Source organism: Hevea brasiliensis, chromosome 16 (genome assembly GCF_030052815.1).
Source record: "Hevea brasiliensis isolate MT/VB/25A 57/8 chromosome 16, ASM3005281v1, whole genome shotgun sequence".
Lineage (NCBI taxonomy): Eukaryota > Viridiplantae > Streptophyta > Magnoliopsida > Malpighiales > Euphorbiaceae > Hevea > Hevea brasiliensis.
Window position 1 is genome coordinate 40,733,265 of NC_079508.1, and position 26,480 is coordinate 40,759,744.

Here is a 26,480-nt window from a genome sequence, read left to right on the forward strand (position 1 = left end):
CTCAAATCCAAGCCAACCAAGACTTTAATTTTTCTTCACTTTCTTAGTCTTTCTTGGCTGCCAAATACTTCTCCTTGGTGTGGGTATAATTTTTAGTGAAGGGAGGATAAGGTTTTAAAGTGAATTGAAGTGGGAAATGAAGCTTAAGGGAGCTTTAATGGTGGAACCTCTTCTCTCTCTCTCTCTCAACGTTTTGGCTGCCCAAAGGTTGAAGATGCAGATTGGTTTTTCAAATTTTTGGTCTCTTTTATCTCTTTTAATGAGTTTAACAAATTGGGATTGGTGGAGGAAATTTAAATGACATCATATGATGTCATAATTAGCATTTTCTTTCATTTTCTTTTCTTCTCTTCTCTACTCATTTTCAATTTAATTTTTAGCAATATTTATTCATATTTTAGATCATAATAATTATTTGCTTAACTGGATAAGTCGGCCAAAAATCATCTCTGAAGACGAAATGACCAAAATGCCCTCCGTTTGGCTTAACGGGCCAAAATTGTCTGTACCGATTGAAAAATTTTTCTAAGTATTTTCTTAGCATTCTAATGCCATAAGAACCTCAATGACCCTTCTCTAGAGTCCCAAAAATTATTTTATAATTTTTTCCCTGGGTCTAGGGCTCTTAGTTGTGAGAATCGCAACTTCTCACTAGGTTACCCATCGCTTGGGCACCCGCTCATTTAACTTAGTTGTATTTTATTTCTAAAATTTTTTCCTAAATTTTTCTTATTAATATTTGAGTTAATTATGGTTCCTCACTTTAGTTTAAATATTTTTCTGGACGTTCTAGCTGTCCGGACAGGCACTGGTCACTGGAACAGTAGAATGTACGAAGTTGCTGCAGGGAGGGTGTTACAACTCTTCCCCTCTAATTTAAATTTCGTCCTTGAAATTTACCTGATGCAAACAGTTGAGGGAACTGTTGCCTCATCGTCTCTTCACTTTCCCAAGTTGCCTCCTCGGTGTTGTGGTGTCTCCAAAGTACTTTCACCAGTGGAATCTGCTTATTCCTCAACTCTTTCACTTCCCGAGCTAGGATCCGTATGGGTTCTTCTTCATATGTCAAATCCGGTTGTACTTCAATTTCTTCCATGGAGATGACATGTGAAGGATCTGAGCGGTATCTTCTTAGCATAGACACATGGAACACATTGTGGATCTTGTCCAGCTCTGGTGGTAAAGTTGGCCTGTAGTCCACTGGACCCACATGTTCAATAACTTCATATGGCCCAATGAACCTAGGGCTAACTTATCTTTTCTTCCAAACCTTAGTACCTTCTTCCACGGTGACACCTTGAGGAACACTTTATCGCCAACTGTGTATTCTATTTCTTTTCTCTTCAGATTAGCATAGGATTTTTGTCTGTCTGAGGCAACCTTCAGATTGGCTTTGATTATCTTTACCTTCTCCTCGACTGTTTCACAGTGCAGCCCTACCAGTTTATCTTCGCCCAATTCAGTCCAGCACACTGGAGTTCTACATTTCCTCCCATACAGTGCTTCATATGGGGCCATTTGGATACTAGCTTGGTAGCTATTGTTGTATGCAAATTCTGCCAGTGGAAGGTATCTATCCCAACTTCCCTCCAACTCAATGACACAACTCCTCAGCATATCCTCAAGGACCTGACATATATTTCATGTTATTATTACTATTTCAGTTCAATATGTGTATTAGTTTAATTAGTTTCAATTGTTTACCTGGATTACTCTTTCTGATTGCCCATCCGTTTGAGGATGGAAAGCTGTGCTGAAGTGGAGTTGTGTACCCAAGGACTCATGCAACTTCTTCCAGAATCTCGATGTAAACCTTGGGTCTCGATCAGATATGATAGAAAGTGGAATTCCATGCAGTCTAACTATCTCACTGATATATAATTCTGCTAACTTCTCTAGTGAGTAGTCAGTCCTAATTGGCAGAAAGTGTGCTGACTTCGTCAATCTATCTACTATCACCCATATTGCATCATGCTTCTTTTGGGTGAGAGGTAGACCACTTACAAAATCCATGGTGACCTGATCCCATTTCCATTCAGGTATGCGTATAGGCTGTAGCAAACCTGATGGAACTTGATGTTCTACCTTGACTTGCTGACATGTCAAGCATTTAGTCACATAGTCAGCTATGTTCTTCTTTATACCAGGCCACCAATACTGAAGCTTCAGATCATGATACATTTTTGTACTTCCTGGGTGCATAGCATACACACTGGCATGTGCCTCTTTCAGAATACTGGTTTTTAATTCCCCATTATCTGGTACACATACTCTTCCTTTGTAGTACAGACACCCATCTGCTTTCACCTCATAGTCAGTTACTTTTCCCTCTGAGATTTTACTCATAATAGTAATTAATTTCTCATATACCTTCTGCCCATCTTGTATCTGCTGTAGTAGGTTTGGCCTTACTTGTAACTCAACCAAAATAGCTCTATCTTGAACCAAAGATAGATGGGCATTCAATGATCTCAAAGCTGTGATGGATTTTCTACTCAAAGCATCAGCAACTACATTTGCCTTCCCAGGATGGTAGTCAATTACACAATCATAGTCCTTCAGGAACTCAATCCATCGCCTCTGTCTAAGGTTGAGCTCTTTCTGGGTTGGCAAGTATTTCAGACTCTTGGGGTCTATGTAAATGTAGCACTTTTCACCATACAAGTAGTGCCTCCATATCTTCAGTGCGAAGATAATTGCTGCGAGCTCTAGATCATGGGTAGGGTAATTCTGTTCATGTGGCCTTAGCTGTCTGGAAGCATAAGCGACCACCTTCCCCTCTTGCATCAATACGCACCCAAACCCATTATGAGAGGCATCACTGTAGACCACAAAGTCCTTTCCTGACACTGGCTGTGTTAACACTGGTGCCTCTGTCAACATAGCCTTCAACTTCTCAAAACTAGTCTGACACTTATCATTCCAGTCAAATATGACATTCTTATGTAACAACTTGGTCATTGGAGTAGCTATTAAGGAAAATCCCTTCACAAATCTCCTGTAATACCTAGCTAGCCCCAAGAAGCTTCTGACCTCAGTTGTATTTCTGGGAGGCTTCCATTCCATCACTGCTTCTATTTTCTTGGGATCCACCCTAATCCCATCAGCTGATACTATGTGTCCAAGGAATGCAATCTCATTCAACCAGAAGTCACACTTGGACAACTTAGCATACAACTCCTTTTCTCTCAGGTTTGCAGAACAATCCTCAAATGTTCATCATGTTCTTCCCTGGTTTCGGAATACACCAAAATATCATCAATAAAGACCACTACGAACCGATCTAGGTATGGATGGAAGATACGGTTCACAAGGTCCATGAATGCTGCTGGTGCATTTGTTAGGCCAAAGGGCATCACCAGAAACTCATAATGCCCATACCGTCTGAATGCGATCTTTGGCACATCTACATCCTTCACCCTCAATCGATGATACCTCGATGCGAGATCAATCTTAGAAAATACTCCTGCTCCCTTCAACTGATCAAACAGATCATCAATTCTAGGCAACGGATACTTATTCTTCACTGTCACTTTATTCAACTGCAGGTAATCAATGCATAACCTCAAAGTCCCATCTTTCTTCTTTACAAACAGCACTGGAGCTCCCCATGGTGACACACTGGGGTGTATAAACCCCTTATCCAGTAACTCCTGTAACTGGATTTTTAGTTCCTTCAATTCTGTGGGCGCCATCTTATAAGGAGCAATAGAGATCTTTGTGCAGCGGTGTCTCAATAGCAAATTCAACTTCCCTTTACGGTGGCAAACCGGGCAATTCTTCGAGGAACACATGCGGGAAGTCTTTTCGTGGGTATGTCACAGATCCGCTTAGCCTAGTATCAACCACGTGTGTTAGGTAAGCTTCATAGCCTTTTCTCATCATTCTTCTTGCATCTGTGGCTGAGATAACATTGGATAGGAAATCTATCCTTTCACCCACAACAGTGATCTCATTACCCTCAGAAGTTTTCAGAGAAATTCTCTTCAATTTACAATCAACTATTGCCTGATGACGTGATAACCAGTCCATTCCCAAAATCACGACAAACTCATGGAAAGGCAACTCAATCAAGTCTGCCAAAAATTCATACCCCTGAATCCTTAACGGGCAACCCTTGGACACTTTGTTCACCACTACACTGTGGCCCAATGGATTAGTGACCAGAATGTCTTGGTTACTCTCCCCTACTAGTATCCCCCTTTCTACAGGTAGGTTGATGCAGATGTATGAATGAGTGGATCCTGGATCCACCAATGCATGCACAAATGTATTGTAGAGGGAGAACGTACCCCTGATGACGTCTGGGGCATCTTGCTCCTCCTGAGCTCTCATGGCATAGGCTCTGGCAGGTGGTCCGCCTCGTGCCTCTCTGGCTGCTCGGATGCGAGCCTCGTGATGGTCTCACTACCTCAGTTGCAGATTTCCTACCTCTTTGTGGTGCAGAGCGGTGCATGCGCTTGCGTTGGAGCAGCTGTAGTAGTTCTGCGTGGATAGTTCCTCAGCTGATGCTCTGTCGACCCACACCTTAAGCAGGCACCAGTCACTCTCCAACACTCCCCCTTATGCCATTTCAGACAATGTGGACATGCAGAAGATACTGGGGCTGGTCCCCTGAACCCCATCCCTGGAGAGCTGCCCACTGATGGTGTGGACTGACCTCTCTTAGGGGTAAACTGTGGCCTGGGCCCTTGAGACTGACCCTGACCTTGTAGTTGACCTGAACTCTGTGCAGGTGGCCCTTTGAACTTCTTCCCAGGTGTAGGAGATGAACTAGATTGGCCCGGGCCCCTCTTCTGCTGTCTCTCTCTTCTAGTCTGCTCACTTATTCTTACTTTTTCAACTTTTATTGCAGCTTCCACTAACTTGGTGAAGTCTGTGATTCCCAAGGCAGTAATCATGATCTTTATGTTGTCATTTAATCCCTCTTCAAATCTCTTACACCTTTCGGCCTCATTAGGGACTATCTCCCTTCCGTAGCGGCTTAATCTGACAAATTCCTTTTCATACTCGGCCACTGTCAGCTGTCTCTGCCTCAAGTTAATGAACTCTCTTCTTCTCTCTTCCTCTCTCTTCCAGGTATACACTACCCACATATTTCTTCTTGAATTCTGAGAGGAAGAAGTCCCAAGTTATTACTTCTGGTTGCACTTCACTAGACACCGTATCCCACCATTCATATGCATCATCTTGCAACAGAGATACACCAGCTTCTAGATTTTGTTCAGGAGTGCAGTGGAGTTGTTTTAAAACTCTGCCTGTTCTGTTCAACCAATTTTCGGCTGCAACAGAATCATCTTCTCTCTTGCCAAAGAAGTCCACTGCTCCAAATTTTCTCAATCTTTCCAGGTGTGATTTCGGTTGTGGAGGTGGTGGTGGTGGTGGCATTACCCCAGCCATTTGTTTGAAGAATTCGGCCATTTGCTGGAACACCGCCTGTGGAGGTTGAGCAGGCTCTGATGGAGCTGGTGGAGCAGGTTCTCCCCTACCCCCAGTCTCAGCTACTGCAGGTGGAGCATGACTCTCCACTTCCTCCTCAACTGCCCTCTGAGATGAAGGGTCCATATCCTATTTAACAAAGACAACAGATCTGCATTAGTGTCACCTCGACTCTTACAAATGCAATGCATGGTATGGACTCAATCTAGGCCCAGAAACGCCTAAATCGTGCTCTGATACCACTAAATGTGACACCCCTTACCCGTCTATAGTGTAGCCGAGCAAGATATGCCACACAGTGTACCGGAACACCCTATCTTAATTCAATCATTTTTATTCTTCCTAATTTATTTATTTATTTTTTTTTATAGTTATGGAGTACAATTTGTGAAATATAATTTATTTCAGTCATTTATTGAAATCATAAATTTATTGAGGTTCCGCAAATTTTGTAGAAAATCCGTGAGTCTGACTAAAAATAGAAAAGCAGTTCTTGAACTGTGAAAAACACTTCCAATATTTTCAATCAATCCCAAACTCCATTTCATCAACAAAATCTCAATATGTTTTTCAACAACATTTCCATTTCTCAATCATTCATCTCATATGATAATCATGTAAAAGTCATAAATAAATGTTCACCTTTTCATTCATAAACCCAATTTCCACTATTTACATTAATACCAAAATACATTACATAAGTTTCAATTACATATGAGAAAATAAAAGTTAATTATAAAATATCAAAATAAAACCTAGTGTCCTACCAATGCACTGATGACGGTGAGGTGACACGGACACTATGCAGAGCTGCAGATGGTCTCACCCGATGCGTGGTCTCATGGGCTCTCGATCGGTCTCTCGGAACCTCACGTGGCAAAGCAACGCTCTAAGCAATAATGCTTAGTGGTGCCAATAATAAAATAAAAAGAAATAACAGAAGATAAATATGCAGTGAATGTATTGATGTCTCATTGCAAATAAATTTTCGTTGAGTATTTGTAGTCTTACTTATTTTGTACTTGTTATATTCATTATTTCATTAAATTTATTCACTTTCATTTTTGGTTGCCCAAGTAACCTATACTGGACGACTGGACTAGATAAACGGGTAAACTGGCACTGGGTATAAAGTACCTCGGGCCGTCACACCATCGGTCACATATGTATCTCCCGGTGTGCAACAGAACAGCTAATAAGCTGTAATAACATTAGGCACAAGGCCAAGTCTCAACACAATGTCAGAATGGCTAAAAGCCATGAAATCACAGAATGGCATAATGCCATGTGCGATCGCTAATCGAACCCTATTGGCATGCCAAGCTATCCAAACCAATCTTGTTAGGTATACTAGGGCATTTCACACTTTTAAGTTTCACAATTTTTGGAATTTAAGTTTTAGTGTTACTATTCCATTCATTAGTCAATAAAATGTTGACTTTTGCATAGGCAATAGGTACATTGGTTTTAATATCATCAACATACCACATTTTGCATTCAAAATTTGTTGGTATTGGTTGCCAATACCATTTCTAAGCTTAATGTTAGTTGGGCAGAATTTTCAGTTTTTATGCCTTGTTTTACTGTTCCATTGGTCAATTTTGCAGTGGGAATTTGGCAAAATGATCAACATAAAAGTTGTTCCTTATTTTGTCTAGTTGAATTTCCTTTTTTGAATCACTCCATTTGGAGTTTTTTAGCTCAAGTTATGGTCCAAAAACCACAACTGGCCGGTTTGAAATTTTTCTGGACTGACCATATCTACAGTGCAGTGAACAGTAACTTCAACTCACTTGTTGGATAGGTTCTGGTCATAATTTGGGTTATGTTTCTTCATGAAAGTTGTTGGTATATATCTCAGCTTGTTGTGGGTAAAATTTCAGGTCAATTGGACCATTATACACTGAGTTATGGCCAAATGACCAAATACTGTTCATTTGGTCATTCTGCAGAAACAGACTGCAGGTCACCCGGATTGGGGCAAGCTTTTGGTCCACTTGGTTTGGTCTTATGGGCATGGTTTCTTCACCAAATTTGTGCCATTATGTGTCTAGTTTCATGTCCAATTGGCCAAACACAAATTGAACCTCTACAATTCAAGTTATGGCTGCCCAAACCTGCTGGACTCATGTCCAATTCTGCAGGTCACCTAGGGCAGCCACACTAAACCTAAATCCCCTCACTAAACACACTTCATTTCTTGTTTACCAATAACCAAATGGTCACTAATTGACCATTAAAACTCACTTTCATCATTACATGATCAAAGTCTCAATTTCATGCTCAAACCCTAACTCCAATTTCCAATTCATGGCATACACACACCAAACTCATACTAAATCACTTTATCCATCATCTATACTTATCAATAACATAATTAAGCCACTTAATTTCATCAAAAACCAACAATCCTTAAACTTTCTCATGGCTGCCAAATTTATAGATTTCATTTACTCGAGTTTTTCTTTTAATTTCACACAATTTCTACTTGATTTAGCATGCTTACAAGATTAAAGAAAGAAAAGAAATTGTTTAGGGCACTAACCTCTTGTAGCTCCAATCCAAGCCAACTAAGACTTTAATTTTTCTTCACTTTCTTGCTCTTTCTTGGCTGCCAAATACTTCTCATTGGTGTGGGTATAATTTTTAGTGAAGGGAGGATAAGGTTGTAAGGTGAATTGAAGTGGTAAATGAAGCTTAAGGGAGCTTTAATGGTGGAACCTCTTCTCTCTCTCTCTCTCTCAACGTTTTGGCTGCCCAAAGTTTGAAGATGCAGATTGGTTTTTCAAATTTTTGGTCTCTTTTATCTCTTTTAATGAGTTTAACAAATTGTGATTGATGGAGGAAATTTAAATGACATCATATGATGTCATAATTAGCATTTTCTTTCATTTTCTTTTCTTCTCTTCTCTACTCATTTTCAATTTAATTTTTAGCAATATTTATTCATATTTTAGATCATAATAATTATTTTCTTAACTGGATAAGTCGGCCAAAAATCATCTCTGAAGACGAAATGACCAAAATGCCCTCCGTTTGGCTTAACGGGCCAAAATTGTCTGTATTTTCTTGGCATTCTAATGCCATAAGAACCTCAATGACCCTTCTCTGGAGTCCCAAAAATTATTTTATAATCTTTTCCCCGGGTCTAGGGCTCCTAGTTGCGAGAATCGCAACTTCTCACTAGGTTACCCATCCCTTGGGCACCGGCTCATTTAACTTAGTTGTATTTTATTTCTAAAATTTTTTCTTAAATTTTTCTTATTAATATTTGAGTTAATTATGGGTCCTCACTTTAGTTTAAATATTTTTCTGGACGTTCTAGCTGTCTGGACAGACACTGGTCACCGGAACAGTAGAATGTACGGAGTTGCTACAGGGAGGGTGTTACATTTAACTACGGAGTTCAAATTGGATCCGGTGCACTAATGCCAGTATGATCGCACCCGCTATGCTTTTTGCCCGCAATTTATCCATATTCTCCCCTCGCCCTCCCCACACAGACCTTGCCCTTCCCGAAATGCCGCGTGGGCCCCACGCCCCGCAACTTCCCGAACTGCCGTAACTTTTTGTGACCTGGGAATAGATGAGCCATTGATTGCTGAAGGTAAAAGAAATTGTAGCGACGAGTTCGAGTGAAAAGAAAAGAAAAGAAAAGAAAAGAAAAGAAAAGGGTTGCAACACGAGGACTTCCCAAGAGGTCACCCATCTTAGTATTGCTCTCGCCCAAGCACATTCACTTCAGAGTTCTGATGGGATCCGGTGCACTAGTGCCGGTATGATCGCACCTGATATGCTTTTTGCCCACAATTTATTCATATTCTCCCATCGCCCTCCCCACCCTGACCTTGGCCTTCCTGAAACGCCGCGTGGGCCCCATGCCCCCAACTTCTAGAATCGCCGTAACTTTTTGTGATATGGGAATAGACGAGCTATTGATTGCTGAAGGTAAAAGAAATTGTAGCGAGGAGTTCGAGTGAAAAAAAAAAAAGAAAAGAAAAGGGGTGCAACACGAGGACTTCCCAAGAGGTCACCCATCTTAGTACTGCTCTCGCCCAAGCGCGTTTAATTTTGGAGTTCTGATGGGATCCGGTGCACTAGTGCTGGTATGATAGCACCCGCTATGCTTTTCGCCCACAATTTATTCATATTCTCCCCTCGCCCTCCCCACCCCGACCTTGCCCTTCCCAAAATGCCGCGTGGGCCCCACGCCCCATAACTTCCCGAACCGCCATAACTATTTATGATCTGGGAATAGACGAGCCACTGATTGCTGAAGGTAAAAGAAAAAGTAGCGAGGAGTTCGAGTGAAAAAAAAAGCAAAAAAAGAAAAGAAAAGGGGTGCAACACGAGGACTTCCCAAAAGGTCACCTATCTTAGTACTGCTTTCGCCAAAGCGCATTTAACTTTGGAGTTCTGATGGGATCCGGTGCACTAGTACTAGTATGATCGCACCCGCTATGCTTTTCGGCCACAATTTATTCATATTCTCCCCTCGCCCTCTCCACACCGACCTTGCCCTTACCAAAATGTGGCGTGGGCCCCACGCCCTGCAACTTCCCGAACAGCCATAACTTTTTGTGACCTAGGAATAGACGAGCCATTGATTGCTGATGGCAAAATAAATTGTAGCGATGAGTTCGAGTGAAAAAAAAAAAAGAAAAGAAATGGGTTGCAACACGAGGACTTCAAAAGAGGTCACTCATCTTAGTACTGCTCTCGCCCAAGCACGTTTACTTCGGAGTTCTGATGGGATTCGGTGCACTAGTGCTGGTATGATCGCACCTGCTACGCTTTTTGCCAACAATTTATTCATATTCTCCCATCGCCCTCGCCACCCTGACCTTGCCCTTCCTGAAATGCCGCGTAGGCCCCACGCCCCCAACTTCCTAAATCGCCGTAACTTTTTGTGATCTGGGAATAAACGAGCTATTGATTGCTGAAAGTAAAAGAAATTGTAGCGAGGAGTTCGAGTAAAAAAAAAAAAAAAAAGAAAAGAAAAGGGGTGCAACATGAGGACTTCCCAAGAGGTCACCCATTTTAGTACCGCTCTCGCCCAAGTACGTTTAACTTCGAAGCTCTGAAGGGATCTGGTGCACTAGTGCTGGTATGATAGCACCCGCTATGCTTTTCGCCAGCAATTTATTCATATTCTCCCCTCGCCCTCCCCACCCTGACCTTGCCCTTCCCGAAATGCCGCATGGGCCCCACGCCCCATAACTTCCTGAACCGCCGTAACTTTTTGTGATCTGGGAATAAACGAGCCATTGATTGCTGAAGGTAAAAGAAAATGTAGCGAGGAGTTCAAGCGAAAAAAAAAATAAATAAATAAAAGGGGTGCAACACGAGGACTTCCCAAGAGGTCACCCATCTTAGTACTGCGCTCACCAAAGCGCATTTAACTTCGGAGTTCTGATGGGATCCGGTGCACTTGTGCTTTTATGATTGCACCGGCTATGCTTTTCGCCTGCAATTTATTCATATTCTCCTCTCGCTGTCTTCACCCCGACCTTGCACTTCCCGAAATGCTGTGTGGGCCCCATGCCTGGCAACTTCCCGAACCGACATAACTTTTTGTAATCTGGGAATAGACTAGCTATTGATTGCTAAAGGTAAAAGAAATTGTAGCGAGGAGTTCGAGTGAAAGAAAAAAAAAATAAATGTAAAGGGGTGCAACATGAGGACTTCGCAAGAGGTCACCCATCTTAGTACTGCTCTCGCCCAAGAACGTTTGACTTCGGAGTTCTGATGGGATCCGGTGGACTAGTGCTGGTATGATCGCACGCGCTATACTTTTCACCCACAATTTATTCATATTCTCTCCTTGCCCTCCCCACCTCGACTTTGCCCTTTTCGAAACACCGCGTGGGCCCCACGCACGGTAACTTCCCTAATCACCGTAAATTTTTGTGATCTGGGAATAGACGAGCTATTAATTGCTGAAGGGAAAAGAAATTGTAGCAAGGAGTTCGAGTGAAAAAAAAAAAAGAAAAGAAAAGGGGTGCAACACGAGAACTTCCCAAGAGGTCACCCATCTTAGTACTGCTCTAGCCCAAGCACGTTTAACTTCAGAGTTTTGATGGGATCCGGTGCACTAGTGCTGGTTCGATAGCACCCGCTGTGCTTTTCGCCCACAATTTATTCATATTCTCCCCTCTCCCTCCCCACCCCGACCTTGCCCTTCCCGAAACGCCGCGTGGGCCCTACGCCCCGCAAATTCCTGAACAGCCATAACTTTTTGTGATTTGGGAATAGACGAGCCATTGATTGCTAAAGGTAAAAGAAATTGTAGCGAGGAGTTCGAGTGAAAAATAAAAAAAGAAAAGAAAAGGGGTGCAACACGAGGAGGTCACCCATCTTAGTACTGCTCTCGCCTAAACACGTTTAACTTCGGAGTTCTGATGGGATCCGGTGCACTAGTACTGGTATGATCACACCGGCTATGCTTTTCGCCCACAATTTATTCCTATTCTACCCTCGCCCTCCCCACCCCGACCTTGCCCTTCCCGAAACGCCGCGTGGGCCCTACGCCCCGCAAATTGCTGAACAGCCATAACTTTTTGTGATCTGGGAATAGACGAGCCATTGACTGTTGAAGATAAAAGAAATTGTAGCGAGGAGTTCGAGTGAAAAAAAAAAAGAAAAGAAAAGGGGTGCAACACGAGGAGGTCACCCATCTTAGTACTGCTCTCCCCCAAACACGTTTAACTTCGGAGTTCTGATGGGATCCGGTGCACTAGTGCTGGTATGATCGCACCTGCTATGCTTTTCGCCCACAATTTATTCCTATTCTACCCTCGCCCTCCACACCCCGACCTTGTGCTTCCTGAAATGCCTCGTGGGCCCTATGCCCCGCAACTTCCCGAACCGCCGTAACTTTTTGTGATCTGGGAATAGACGAGCCATTGATTGCTGAAGGTAAAAGAAATTGTAGCGAGGAGTTCGGGTGAAAAAAAAAAAAGAAAAGAAAAGAGGTGCAACATGAGGACTTCCCAAGAGGTCACCCATCATAGTACTGCTCTCGCCCAAGCAAGTTTAACTTCGGAGTTCTGATGCGATCCGGTGCACTAGTGCTGGTATGATCGCACCCGCTATGGTTTTCGCCCACAATTTATTCATATTCTCCCTTCCCCCTCCTCACCCTGACCTTGCCCTTCCCGAAACACCGCGTGGGCCATGCGCCCCGCAACTTTACAAACCACCGTAAATTTTTACGATCTAGGAATAGAATAGCCATTGATTGCTGAAGGCAAAAGAAATTGTAGCGAGGAGTTCGAGTGAAAAAAAGAAAAGAAAAGAAAAGTGGTGCAACACGAGGACTTCCCCCACGCCCCGCAACTTCCCAACCGCCCTAACTTTTTGCGATATGGGAATAGACGAGCCATTGATTACTGAAGGTAAAAGAAATTGTAGTAGGCAGTTCGAGTGAAAAAAAAAAAAGAAAAGAAAAGGTGTGCAACACGAGGACTTCCCAAGACGTCACCCATCTTGGTACTGCTCTCACCGAAGCACGTTTAACTTTGAAGTTCTGATGAGATCCGGTGCACTAGTGCTGGTATGATCGCACCCGCTGCGCTTTTCACCCACAATTTATTCATATTCTCCCCTCGCCCTCCCCACCCTGACCTTGCCCTTCCCGAACTGCTGTGTGGGACTCATGCCCCGCAACGTCCTGAACCGCCGTAACTTTTTGCTATCTGGGAATAGATGAGCCATTGATTGTTAAAGGTAAAAGAAATTGTAGCGAGGAGTTCGAGTGAAAAAAAAAAAGAAAAGAAAAGGGGTGCAACACGAGGACTTCTGAAGAGGTCACCCATTTTAGTACTGCTCTCGCCCAAGCATGTTTAACTTCGGAGTTTTGATGGGATCCGGTGCACTAGTGCTGGTATGATCGCACCCGCTATGCTTTTCGCCCACAATTTATTCATATTCTCTCCTCGCCCTCCCCACCCCGACCTTGCCCTTCCTGAAACGCCGCGTGGGCCACACGCCCCGCAACTTCCCGAACTACCGTAACTTCTTGCGATCTAGGAACAGACGAGCTATTAATTACTGAATGTAAAAGAAATTGTAGCGAGGAGTTCGAGTGAAAAAAAAAAAAGAAAAGAAAAGGGGTGCAACACGAGTACTTCCCAAAAGGCCACCCATCTTAGCACTGGTCTCGCCCAAGCACGTTTAACTTCGAAGTTCTGATGGAATCTGGTGCACTAGTGCTGGTATGATCGCACCTGCTATGCTTTTCGCCCACAATTTATTCATATTTTCCCCTTGCCCTCCCCACCCCGACCTTACCCTTCCCGAAATGCCGCGTGGGACTCACGCCCCGCAACTTCCTGAACCGCCGTAACTTTTTGCGATCTGGGAATACATGAACCACTGATTGCTGAAGGTAAAAGAAATTGTAGCGAGGAGTTCGAGTGAAAAAAAAAAAGAAAAGAAAATGGGTGCAACACGAGGACTTCCCAAAAGGTCACCCATCTTAGCACTGATCACGCCCAAGCACGTTTAACTTCGAAGTTCTGATGGGATCCAGTACACTAGTGCTGGTATGATCGCTCCCGTTATGCTTTTCGCCCACAATTTATTCATATTCTCCCCTCGCCCTCTCCACCCCGACCTTGCCCTTCCTGAAATGCCGCGTGGGCCACACGCCCCGCAACTTCCCGAACCGCCGTAACTTTTTGCTATATGGGAATAGAAGAGTCATTGATTGTTGATGGTAAAATAAATTGCAGCGAGGAGTTCGAGTGAAAAAAAAAGAAAAGAAAAAAAAAGAGGTGCAACACGAGGACTTCCCAAGAGGTCACCCATCTTAGTACTGCTCTCGCCCTAGCACGTTTAACTTCGGAGTTCTTATGGGATCCTATGCACTAGTGCTGCTATGATCGCACTCGCTATACTTTTCGCCCACAGTTTATTCATATTCTCCCCTCGCCCTCCCCACCCCAACCTTGCCCTTCCCGAAACGTCGCGTGGGACTCACGCCTCGCAACTTCCTGAACCACTGTAACTTTTTGCAATCTGGGAATAGATGAACCACTGATTGCTGAAGGTAAAAGAAATTGTAGCGAGGAGTTCGAGTGAAAAAAAAAAAAGAAAAGAAAAGGGGTGCTATACGAGGACTTCCCAAGAGGTCACCCATCTTAGCACTACTCTCGCCCAAGTACGTTTAACTTCGGAGTTCTGATTGAATCCGGTGCACTAGTGCTGGTATGATCGCAACCGCTATGCTTTACGCCCATAATTTATTCATATTCTCCCCTCGCCCTACCCACCCCGGCCTTGCCCTTCACGAAACGCCGCGTGGGACTCACGCCCCTCAACTTCCCGAACCGGCGTAACTTATTGCGATCTGGGATTCGACGAGCTATTGATTGCTGAAGGTAAAAGAACTTGTAGCGAGGAGTTCGAGTGAAAAAAAAAAAGAAAACAAAAGGGGCGCAACACGAGGACTTCCCAAGAGGTCACCCATCATAGTACTGTTCTCACCCAAGCACGTTTAACTTCAGAGTTCTGATGCTATCCGGGGCACTAGTGCTGGTGTGATCGCACCCGCTATGCTTTTTGCCCACAATGTATTCATATTCTCCCGTCGCCCGGCCCACCCCGACCTTGTCCTTCTCGAAACGCCGCGTGGGACCCACGCCACGCAATTTGCTGAACCGTCGTAACTTTTTGCGATATGGGAATAGACGAGCCATTGATTGCTGAAGGTAAAAGAAGTTGTTGCGAGGAGTTCGAGTGAAAAAAAGAAAAGAAAAGAAAAGAAAAGGGGTGCAACACGAGGACTTCCCAAGAGGTCACCCATCTTAGTACTGCTCTCGCCCAAGCACGTTTAACTTCGGAGTTCTGATGGGATCCGGTGCACTAGTGCTGGTATGATCGCACCCGCTATGCTTTTCGCCCACAATTTATTCATATTCATCCTATTCCTTCGGGAGGCCATATCTTTTCACCCGTTTGGTCTTTTTTCGTGATCTTTTTTTTCATTTCGCGTAATTTTCTGTGATCTACATAGCTGAGCCATTGATTGCTGAAGGTAAAAGAAATTGTTGCGAGCAGTTCGAGTGAAAAAAAAAAAAAACAAAAAAAGAAAAGAAAAAGGGTGCAACACGAGGACTTCCCAAGAGGTCACCCATCTTAGTACTGCTCTCGCCCAAGCATGTTTAACTTCGGAGTTCTGATGGGATCCGGTGCACTAGTGCTAGTATGATCGCACCCGCTATGCTTTTTGCCCACAATTTATTCATATTCTCTCCTCGCCCTCCCTGCCTCGACCTTGCCCTTCCCGAAACGCCGCGTGAGCCCCACGCCCCGCCACTTCCTGAACCGCCTGTAACTTTTTGCGATCTGGGAATAGATGAGCCATTGATTGCTGAAGGTAAAAGAAGTTGTTGCGAGGAGTTCGAGTGAAAAAATGTCACACCTTACCCCTCTGTAAGGCATAACATGATCCCGTAGAATACCTAATGAACTACCGAACTTCACCTACCGATAACTCATTAAGTACCCTAAAAGGGATTTTAAAACAATTTTCTTATTTTTGATAAGTGGTGAGCATTTTCTAATAAGTACTTAAAACATTTAGTTAAAATTAAAACTAGTTAATATTTTTGGTCTATTTTAGTTTTCCACAAATTCTATAAAACTTTTGACAGAGTTTTCTCTGTATTTTGAGAAAACCGTTCTTCGAATACCTGTAAAAAGCACTTCTAAAAGTTTTTCTCAACCACTACTTCGGTTTCACAATCAAACTCAATCAATTTCACAATCGTTTCAATAAATTTCTCAAGTTCAAAATTCAATAGTCCTCAAGGTACAGTCAATCAATTTCATACATTCATATTTCTTTAAAGATAAACAATTTATGTATACATCATACAAAAATTTACATTAAGAAAATCCAAACTAAAGTTTATTACAAATTTTATACAGATTTTGTACAAGCTGCTCAAAACCCATCTTCACATGTCCATACATTTCTGTGCATTACATACATCAAAATAAATATTTACGATCGGTATAAATTATACCCGATAGCTTCAAAGCGTAACGATCCTCAATCCTCGATAGCTCATCACGCTTCCTCTAATCTCTCAGATTCTGACAAAGAATAGAAGCTATCACGAGTACTAGGACTCATGGTACACAACATACTAAAATAATCTTTATGCAAAACTTAAATCACATTTATTCAAAAATTTGGCTAAACATGAGCATTAAACACAAAACATAAATTATGAGATTTTAATACAAACCAAGTTCATTTCAAAGTATCAAAACACGTTTCATAAAACCCACAGTTAGGTCACGCCATTCAAAACAAATAGAATCTCAATAGCCAGAGGCTAAAGAGAAATCACATCACAAGGCTAGCTAGCTCAAATATATGGATATCCATTCACATCCTCTTCTACTGGCACACCTCAAAACTTCTCCAGAGAAGGAATCAAAATTCGAAACTAATTACCCCCACTAGTCGTGCTAGTGAGGTGTTCAAATATGTGGTCATGACACTGTGGTTTCAAAACTTATCTTAACAATTTGCTAAACATTGTCTTTTCAAATATACATAATAACTTTCAACAATTTAGATCAAACATCATAAGAATGCCATAATCCAATATTTCATATTATTCAAAACGATATGCAAAAGATGATTATAAAAGTATATGTTGTGCACAAATCTCAAACGAGTAGCCTGTTGGCCTTGACTCGACTCCTCGGGTTCTGTCCCGGTATTCTTTTCCACTGAAACATGAAATTTTCTAATGTTTCAGTACTAAAACTTAAAATAAATCCAAAATAAACTTAACTTCACATTTACCTAGCTCTAACGTGTTAAATTCGACGTTCTCGAAATTTTGTGTTTTGGGTTACTATTCACTACACTATTCTAGTCAAATTATTGACTTTCTAAGGCTTAATAGGTATGGGAACTCCAACTTCACCCACATACCACATTTTGGTTACCAAACTTGTTGGTTTTGGTCATTTGTTTAAAGCTTAGGTCATTTTGGCAAAATTGCCAATTTTCGGTTTTGGTTCTCCGAAGTTGCACTATTCCATTAGTCGATCTACTGTTGGAATTTAATAAAACTTCCTTCATAGAAAATGTTCCTTATTGTCTTAAGTGTATTCTCATTTTTGGATCACCTCAATCGGAGTTTTGTAGCTCAAGTTATGGCCAAAATAAGTTTACTGTTCACGTGCACTATTCATGCTGAAATTTTGGGTTCTGGTAGATTTTGATCCAACTTTGGTCAATAATTTGATCAAGTTAAGTTCATAATTTGGTCTCACTTTCTTCATATGAAATTTTTTACTATGTCTTAGGTTTCCATCGGTTCAAGAATCACCTAAATCTGAGTTTTCTTGAGGGAATTACAGCCATCCAAACATTGTTGATCAATGAAAATTCTGCAGAGTTGCAGGTTTGGTAACCTAACTTTGCTCAATAATTTGAATGGGTTAATGGCATAATTTGGGGTGATGTTCTTCATGAAAGTTTTAGATCTATATGCCTTATAACCCCTGGCCAAATTTCAGGTCAATTTGACCTGTCTAACTCGAGTTATGACCAAATGAACAGTTACTATTCATTTGGTCATTTTAGTGCAGTGGCAGCCTGCTATCAATTCACTTTGGTCAATTGTTGCACTAAGTTTTGGTCAGTTTTTGGCCATGGTTCCTTAATGAAAATTGTGCTCTTTTATGTCTATTTTCATCTCCAATTGGTGGCATATCAATTGGACTTGTAAAATTTGAGTTTTGGTCCTTCAAAGTGGGTTTGGTCATGCTGCCAGCAGCATGACCGTTGACCTACGAATTTGGTTTAATTTCCTACCATTCCCACACAACTTATTTGGTCATAATTGACCATTATTTCATTTCACAATAGGTTAAACATGCCATTTATGCATTTCTCCAAATTTTGGTTCATAAACCCTAGCATTGAAACCCTAATCTCACTAACTCTTGCATTTAACTACTTCTAATGATTTTAATGTTAATCGTTTAACTAAGTAAGGTTTCTAAACTCATTCAATTGCATCATATTCATGCAAACCACACTCCTCTCAAGCTGCCCGAAATTTCAGTTTAATTCTTCCCCCATATTTGTTTCATTTAAATCAAGTTCTAAGCTCACTTAATTACCTAAACATGCATTTGAATGGATAAATAAAGAGTTTAGCATACTAACCTCAATTTAAATGCCAAGCCTTCAATTGTTCTCTTTCTTTCCTCTTTCTTTCTTGTGCTTAAGTTGAGATTAAAGGTTCTAGTGAGGTATTTAAGGAAGTTAAGAAGGTTAAACAAAGAGAATTAAGCTTAAATGTAAGCTTGAAGGAAGAAATTTTCATGGAGGGAATTTGGGAATGATGGGGCGGCAAGATGGAAGGAAGAAGAGACTTTTCTAAATTTTTTTTTTGTTTTATTTTCCTTAGTCTTATCCCTTTTTGAAGACCAAAATTCTCTAATTAATGAAATAATTTAATTAAACCTTTATGACATCATACATGATGTCATCCCTTTGACTTTTCCAACCTCTTTCCTTTTCTTTTTTTCTAATTATTTTTTTTTCTATTAGTTCTTTAATTTAATTCTCGATTCTAAAATTTTCTTTTCTCCGATTTTATTTGACAGTTAGGTCAGGAGTCAGCTCTCGGGGTCAATTGACCAAATTGCCCCTCGCCGGTTCATCCCGGTTTGCAAATAATTCCATATTTCTTCCGGCTCCCTGACCTAATTATTTGACTGACTTAACAGTTCTTTTTCATGATTTTCTCTTTTCCACTGTGTTCATAAGGGTCCTAAGGACCGCAGCGTCACTTTTTACGGTTCGAAATTTGAGTTTAAAACGACTTCATAGCTGCTCTCAGGAGGTCACTCATCGCTGTGACTCTCGGCTCGTTTAACCTCTTATGTTCTGTTTTTCTTATTTATAGTTAACTAATTAAACATTACTAATTATTTGTATTTATGGCTTCTTAAGTTGTCTTAAGTGTGGTTCTAATCTCCTTAATTGTCCGGACCGACACCGGTCACCGGAATAGTGAAATATACCAGGCTATACCAATAGGGGTGTTACAATTCTCCCCCCCTTAAATAAATTTCGTCTCGAAATTTTACCTGGTATGAATCTCTGAACAGCTGTGGATGTTGTCTCCTCATGTCCTCCTCTCGTTCCCAAGTAGCCTCCTGGCCTGAATGATGGTTCCACAGCACTTTTACCAATGGTATCTACTTGTTCCGTAGCTGCTTCACCTCATAAGCCAGAATCTCTATGGGTTCTTCTTCATATGTGAGGTCTGGATTTACTTCAATTTCCTCTACTGGTAGTACATGAGATGGGTCTGATCGGTACCTCCTCAACATAGACACATGGAAAACATTATGTATCTTCTCCAACTCTAGAGGTAGTGCCAACCGATATGCCAAAGGACCCATTCTTTCCAGAACCTCATATGGCCCAATGAAACAAGGACTCAGTTTCCCCTTTCTGCCGAATCTCATAATTCTCTTCCAAGGAGAAACTTTGAGGAAAACTTTCTCACCCACTGCATACTCAATATCCCTTCTCTTCAAATCAATGTAGGACTTCTTCGATGCGATGCAACTTTAAGTCGATCTCTGATCACCCTGATTTTCTCTTCAGTCTGTTGAACAATTTCGGGTCCGATCATCTTTCTTTCACCCACGTCATCCCAACACAACGGGGTTCTACATTTCCTGCCATACAAAGCTTCATATGGAGGCATTCCAATGCTTGATTGGTAGCTATTGTTGTAAGCAAACTCAATCAAAGGCAAGTGTGTATCCCAACTACCCTCAAACTCAACCACACAAGCCCATAGCATGTCCTCCAAGATCTGAATTACTCTCTCAGACTGGCCATCTGTCTGTGGGTGGAATGCAGTACTAAAGTTCAATCTAGTTCCAAGGGCTCTCTGAAGACTACCCCAGAATCTAGAAGTGAACCTAGGATCTCTGTCTGACACAATGGATACTGGCACTCCATGTAGTCTCACAATCTCATCGATATATAACTTGGCCAATCTTTCTAAACTGTAGTCCATCCGAACTGGCAGAAAATAAGCAGATTTAGTTAGTCTGTCAACAATGACCCAAACTGCATCATGACTCTTCTGTGTCCTCGGAAGTCCCATCACAAAATCCATCGTTATTCTCTCCCATTTCCATTCTGGTACTGGTAGTGGATGTAACAACCCAGCGGGTACTTGATGCTCTGCCTTCACTTGCTGACAAGTTAGGCATTTAGATACAAACTCTGCCACATCCCTTTTCATACCCATCCACCAGTAATGTTCCTTGAGCCCTCTATACATTTTTGTGCCACCAGGGTGCATGGCAAAAGGAGACTCATGTGCTTCCTTCAAAATGATCTGCCTCAAATCAACATCATTAGGAACACACATTCTACCCTGGTGTAGCAGTAAACCATCATCTCTGATTGAGAATTCTGGTTTCTTGCCCTGTCGGACTTCTTCCATCAACTTCTGATCATTCTGAGCAGCCATTCTGATCTGATCAATCAACACTAGCTGTACATGCCATGCAACTGCTGTCTGCCCATCATCATTAATCTCTAGACTGGCATGTAATGATCTCAACTCATGTATCAAAGACAAAGGAGTAACTTGTAGACTTGCCATAGTCTTGCGACTTAAGGCGTCAACCACAACATTAGCTTTCCCTGGCTGATAGTCTATCAGACAATCATAGTCTTTTATCAACTCTAACCATCTCCTCTGTCTCAAATTCAACTCTTTCTGGGTGCCCAAATACTTCAAACTCTTATGATCTGTATAGATGTAACATTTTTCCCCATACAAATAGTGTCTCAAGATCTTAAGAGCAAACACTATAGCTGCAAGCTCCAAATCATGTGTTGGATAGTTTCTCTCATGCGGTTTTAGCTGGCGTGATGCATAGGCAATGACATTTCGATCTTGCATCAACACACAGCCTAACCCATTGTGAGAAGCATCATCAGAATCAGATATTCTTTACCCGGTGTAGGTAAAGTTAGGACTGGAGCTTCAGTCAAACATCTCTTCAATTCATCAAAACTCTGCTGGCATTTATCCGTCCACTGAAATTTTACATCTTTTCTAAGCAGCTTGGTCTATGGAGTTGCCAACATGGAGAATCCCTTCACAAATCTACGGTAGTATCCAGCTAAACCCAGAAAACTGTGAATTTCTGTGACATTTCTGGGTGGCCTCCAATTAAGGACAGCTTCAATCTTGCTTGGATCTACCTTAATGCCCTCTTCTGATACTACATGCCCCAAGAAAGATATTTCCTTCAGCCAAAATTCACACTTCGACAATTTGGCATATAGTTGTTTCTCCCTCAAAGTCTGCAGTATAATCCGTAGATGTCTATCATGCTCTTCTACATTCCTCGAATAGACCAATATATCATCTATGAATACCACAAAAAACTGGTCGAGGTATGGTCTGAAGATAGTGTTCATCAGATCCATAAAAGCAGCCGGAGCATTAGTTAACCCGAATGGCATGACCAAGAACTCATAATGGCCATAGCGGGTTCAAGGCGCTTTAGAAATACTCGCTCTTGTACTTTCAATCGATAATAACTCGATCTCGTGTCAATTTTGGAGAACACAGCTGCACCCCTTAACTGATCAAACAAGTCATCAATGCAGGGTAATGGATATCTATTCTTTATTGTCACCTTATTCAACTGCCGATAATCAATACACAAACGGAGAGTGCCATCTTTCTTCTTTACAAACAATACTGGCGCTCCCCAAGGTGACACACTAGGGCGGATAAAGCCCTTGTCAAGCAATTCTTGCAACTGCACTTTCAATTCTTTCAATTCTGCAGGTGCCATTCTATATGGCATTATGGAGATTGGGTCCACACCAGGCATAACATTAATCTCAAATTGCACTTCTCTTTCTGGAGGTAATCCTGGCAGTTCATTAGGAAATACATCCGGAAAGTCACATACCGTAGGGATGTCCCTTAGTGCTGGACTCCCTACTTGGGTGTCTATCACATGTGCCAAGTATGCTTCACACCCCTTTCTGATCATTCATCTGGCTAGTGCAATTAAATGATGTTTGATGGCGAAATGCCTCTCCGTGTATTACCACATCACCGCACAAAGGAGACCAAAAGTGACTGCTTCGCCATACAACAATCTTGGCGTGATGCCTGGCTAACCAATCCATGCCCAAGATGATATCATACTCTCTGAAGGGCATTTCAATCAAGTCTGACAGGAAAACATGTCCTTGGATCACCAAAGGACAGTCTCTATAGATTCTGTTGACCCGGACCTCTTGTCCTAACGGACTAGTTACTAGCACTTCAAAACCCATTTGCACACATGGAACAGCAAGTGAACTGACTATGCTATCACTAACATATGAATGAGTTGAACTCGGATCAAACAATACAAATACTTCCTGATCAGAGATAGAGAATGTACCAGCTACCACATCGGAAGTCTCAGCCTCTTCTCGCTGTCTCATCGTGTAGACTCTGGCTGACGCACTTCCTTGTGCGATCGACCAACTGCGTTCGATCGCTCAAGCGGCTTCTACCTTTGCCTCTTCCTCCGCCAAATGATCTGGAACCTCGGGAGCAGACTGCAATAGATCCCTCGGCAGTAGTAGGAGCTGGACCATATCTCGGAGATGGAGCACTAGTGCAGTCTCTTGCTAAATGACCCTTGCCTCCACAGTTAAAGCAGGCTCCAGTGGCCCAATAACACTCCCCCCCATGAATCTTGCCACAAGTCTCACAGGGGCGGGCAGAATGTGAACCCTCGCTGATCACGACTGCACCTAGGGGTCTCTCACTGTAAAATCTACCTCTACCAAACCTTCCACCTCGACCCCTGCTGGGTCCACTAAACTTCTTTTTCTTTCCAGAGGTAGCACCAGAACTCTGTTCAACTGATTTTTCCCCCTTGTCTTTTTCTAATTTCTCGACTTTTTCCTTCACTGGGTTTGCTTCTGCTTCAACTCTCTCCAGTTCAAGTGCTTGAGACATGAGCTCTGAGAAGTTGCTGTGTCTGAATCCCACAACTTGCATTCTTATGCTAGGCTTCAAACTCGTCTCAAATCTCTTGCACCTTGACTTGCTGGTAGTAAGGAGACTCTCCGCATAGTGACTCAGGCGGGAGAACTCCCTCTCATACTCTGCCACTGATCGATTTCCTTGTTTCAAACTCAAAAATTCTTGCAACTTCTGATCAACATATGCGTCTGGGATGTATTTCTGTCTGAACTCTCTGATGAAGTCATCCCAGGTCAGCACTGGTGGTTCAACCAAGCTATGGGGGATGGTCTTCCACCAATCATACGCATCCCCTTGCAGTAGCGGCACAGAGTATTCAAACTTCAGCTCATCCGGCAAGGCAGCCTTCTTAAATACTGGTCCATTCTTTCAAGCCATTGCTCGCCTCTAAAGGGTCCATCAGACTTTAAATTCTGCAGCCCCATAATTCAGTAATTTATCATATTGTCCGGCCGAGGCGTGGTTGTGCCATGTGGTTGGGGTGGAGCTTGAGTAGGCATTCCCGACCATTTGTGAAACATCGCAGCCATCTGCAGTGTAAATCGTGGCAGGAATCGCGCATTTGTGAGGTCTGTCGCCGACCCACTAACATTCGGTAAAGTCGGGCTTCCTTGTGCCTCGGCTTCAACAGATCGCTCAATCGAGCGATCACCTTCTTCCATTTCACCAAGTTAGGGTATCTCCTGAACAAGTAACACATGGAGATTTCCCTCCGTTAGTTCATATTCATGATGTAATGCACTGTATGTAACAATTATGGACATTGAGCAGTTGTACTTAACAAGGAAAGACACAAATTCACAATTTAAAACATACTTCAAAAATTTGCTCCGATACCACTAAAACATGTCACACCTTACCCCTCTGTAAGGCATAACATGATCCCATAGAATACCTAATGAACTACCAAACTTCACCTACCGATAACTCATTAAGTACCCTACAAGGGATTTTAAAACAATTTTCTTATTTTTGATAAGTGGGGAGCATTTTCTAATAAGTACTTAAAACATTTAGTTAAAATTAAAACTAGTTAATATTTTTGATCCATTTTAGTTTTCCGCAAATTCTATAAAAATTTTGACAGAGTTTCCTCTGTATTTTGAGAAAACCGTTCTTCGAATACCTGTAAAAAGCACTTCTAAAAGTTTTTCTCAACCACTACTTCGGTTTCACAATCAAACTCAATCAATTTCACAATCGTTTCAATAAATTTCTCAAGTTCAAAATTCAATAGTCCTCAAGGTACAGTCAATCAATTTCATACATTCATATTTCTTTAAAGATAAACAATTTATGTATACATCATACAAAAATTTACATTAAGAAAATCCAAACTAAAGTTTATTACAAATTTTATACAGATTTTGTACAAGCTGCTCAAAACCCATCTTCACATGTCCATACATTTCTGTGCATTACATACATCAAAATAAATATTTACGATCAGGGTATAAATTATACCCGATAGCTTCAAAGCAGAACGATCCTCAATCCTCAGTAGCTCAGTCTGCTGCTCCTCTAATCTCTGTATCTGCGACAGCAATAGAAGCTATCGCTGAGTACTAGGACTCAGTGGTACACAACATACTAAAATAATCTTTATGCAAAACTTAAATCACATTTATTCAAAAATTTGGCTAAACATGAGCATTAAACACAAAACATAAATTATGAGATTTTAATACAAACCAAGTTCATTTCAAAGTATCAAAACACGTTTCATAAAACCCACAGTTAGATCACGCCATTCGAAACAAATAGAATCTCAATAGCCAGAGGCTAAAGAGAAATCACATCACAAGGCTAGCTAGCTCAAATATATGGATATCCATTCACATCCTCTTCTACTGGCACACCTCAACACTTCTCCAGAGAAGGAATCAAAATTCGAAACTAATTACCCCCACTAGTCGTGCTAGTGAGGTGTTCAAATATGTGGTCATGACACTGTGGTTTCAAAACTTATCTTAACAATTTGCTAAACATTGTCTTTTCAAATATACATAATAACTTTCAACAATTTAGATCAAACATCATAAGAATGCCATAATCCAATATTTCATATTATTCAAAACGATATGCAAAAGATGATTATAAAAGTATATGTTGTGCACAAACCTCAAACGAGTCGCCTGTTGGCCTTGACTCGACTCCTCGGGTTCTGTCCCGGTATTCTTTTCCACTGAAACACAAAATTTTCTAATGTTTCAGTACTAAAACTTAAAATAAATCCAAAATAAACTTAACTTCACATTTACCTAGCTCTAACGTGTTAAATTCGACGTTCTCGAAATTTTGTGTTTTGGGTTACTATTCACTACACTATTCAAGTCAAATTATTGACTTTCTAAGGCTTAATAGGTATGGGAACTCCAACTTCACCCACATACCACATTTTGGTCACCAAACTTGTTGGTTTTGGTCATTTGTTTAAAGCTTAGGTCATTTTGGCAAAATTGCCAATTTTCGGTTTTGGTTCTCCGAAGTTGCACTATTCCATTAGTCGATCTACTGTTGGAATTTAACAAAACTTCCTTCATAGAAAATGTTCCTTATTGTCTTAAGTGTATTCTCATTTTTGGATAACCTCAATCGGAGTTTTGTAGCTCAAGTTATGGCCAAAATAAGTTTACTGTTCACGTGCACTATTCATGCTGAAATTTTGGGTTCTGGCAGATTTTGAGCCAACTTTGGTCAATAATTTGATCAAGTTAAATTCATAATTTGGTCTCACTTTCTTCATATGAAATGTTTTACTATGTCTTAGGTTTCCATCGGTTCAAGAATCGCCTAAATCTGAGTTTTCTAGAGGGAATTATAGCCATCCAAACATTGCTGCTCAATGAAAATTCTGCAGAGTTGCAGGTTTGGTAACCTAACTTTGCTCAATAATTTGAATGGGTTAATGGCATAATTTGGGGTGATTTTCTTCATGAAAGTTTTAGATCTATATGC

At 41.5% G+C, this 26,480-nt stretch overlaps 11 non-coding genes and 9 pseudogenes across 11 annotated transcripts; all 20 read right to left on the bottom strand.

The window, feature by feature from the left end:
* Positions 1-9,111: 9,111 nt before the first annotated feature.
* LOC131174951 (5S ribosomal RNA) lies at positions 9,112-9,229 on the bottom strand (annotated as a pseudogene).
* Positions 9,230-9,440: 211 nt separating this feature from the next.
* LOC131174889 (5S ribosomal RNA) lies at positions 9,441-9,559 on the bottom strand. The gene has a single exon (XR_009145114.1). It is a non-coding gene; the product is annotated as a 5S ribosomal RNA (ribosomal RNA).
* Positions 9,560-9,777: 218 nt separating this feature from the next.
* Positions 9,778-9,896, bottom strand: LOC131174961 (5S ribosomal RNA; annotated as a pseudogene).
* Positions 9,897-10,108: 212 nt separating this feature from the next.
* Positions 10,109-10,226, bottom strand: LOC131174973 (5S ribosomal RNA; annotated as a pseudogene).
* A 215-nt stretch (positions 10,227-10,441) lies between these two features.
* LOC131174974 (5S ribosomal RNA) lies at positions 10,442-10,560 on the bottom strand (annotated as a pseudogene).
* A 213-nt stretch (positions 10,561-10,773) lies between these two features.
* On the bottom strand, positions 10,774-10,892 carry LOC131174945 (5S ribosomal RNA). The gene has a single exon (XR_009145170.1). It is a non-coding gene; the product is annotated as a 5S ribosomal RNA (ribosomal RNA).
* A 214-nt stretch (positions 10,893-11,106) lies between these two features.
* LOC131174930 (5S ribosomal RNA) lies at positions 11,107-11,225 on the bottom strand. Its single transcript, XR_009145155.1, has one exon. It is a non-coding gene; the product is annotated as a 5S ribosomal RNA (ribosomal RNA).
* Positions 11,226-11,437: 212 nt separating this feature from the next.
* LOC131174940 (5S ribosomal RNA) lies at positions 11,438-11,556 on the bottom strand. The gene has a single exon (XR_009145165.1). It is a non-coding gene; the product is annotated as a 5S ribosomal RNA (ribosomal RNA).
* Positions 11,557-11,769: 213 nt separating this feature from the next.
* Positions 11,770-11,878, bottom strand: LOC131175022 (5S ribosomal RNA; annotated as a pseudogene).
* A 201-nt stretch (positions 11,879-12,079) lies between these two features.
* On the bottom strand, positions 12,080-12,198 carry LOC131175008 (5S ribosomal RNA; annotated as a pseudogene).
* A 212-nt stretch (positions 12,199-12,410) lies between these two features.
* Positions 12,411-12,529, bottom strand: LOC131174898 (5S ribosomal RNA). Its single transcript, XR_009145123.1, has one exon. It is a non-coding gene; the product is annotated as a 5S ribosomal RNA (ribosomal RNA).
* A 360-nt stretch (positions 12,530-12,889) lies between these two features.
* Positions 12,890-13,008, bottom strand: LOC131174970 (5S ribosomal RNA; annotated as a pseudogene).
* Positions 13,009-13,219: 211 nt separating this feature from the next.
* On the bottom strand, positions 13,220-13,338 carry LOC131174890 (5S ribosomal RNA). Its single transcript, XR_009145115.1, has one exon. It is a non-coding gene; the product is annotated as a 5S ribosomal RNA (ribosomal RNA).
* Positions 13,339-13,550: 212 nt separating this feature from the next.
* Positions 13,551-13,669, bottom strand: LOC131174957 (5S ribosomal RNA; annotated as a pseudogene).
* Positions 13,670-13,880: 211 nt separating this feature from the next.
* On the bottom strand, positions 13,881-13,999 carry LOC131174924 (5S ribosomal RNA). The gene has a single exon (XR_009145149.1). It is a non-coding gene; the product is annotated as a 5S ribosomal RNA (ribosomal RNA).
* Positions 14,000-14,213: 214 nt separating this feature from the next.
* Positions 14,214-14,332, bottom strand: LOC131174932 (5S ribosomal RNA). Its single transcript, XR_009145157.1, has one exon. It is a non-coding gene; the product is annotated as a 5S ribosomal RNA (ribosomal RNA).
* A 212-nt stretch (positions 14,333-14,544) lies between these two features.
* On the bottom strand, positions 14,545-14,663 carry LOC131174942 (5S ribosomal RNA). Its single transcript, XR_009145167.1, has one exon. It is a non-coding gene; the product is annotated as a 5S ribosomal RNA (ribosomal RNA).
* A 211-nt stretch (positions 14,664-14,874) lies between these two features.
* On the bottom strand, positions 14,875-14,993 carry LOC131174965 (5S ribosomal RNA; annotated as a pseudogene).
* Positions 14,994-15,210: 217 nt separating this feature from the next.
* Positions 15,211-15,329, bottom strand: LOC131174832 (5S ribosomal RNA). The gene has a single exon (XR_009145057.1). It is a non-coding gene; the product is annotated as a 5S ribosomal RNA (ribosomal RNA).
* Positions 15,330-15,541: 212 nt separating this feature from the next.
* On the bottom strand, positions 15,542-15,660 carry LOC131174855 (5S ribosomal RNA). The gene has a single exon (XR_009145080.1). It is a non-coding gene; the product is annotated as a 5S ribosomal RNA (ribosomal RNA).
* Positions 15,661-26,480: the final 10,820 nt, after the last annotated feature.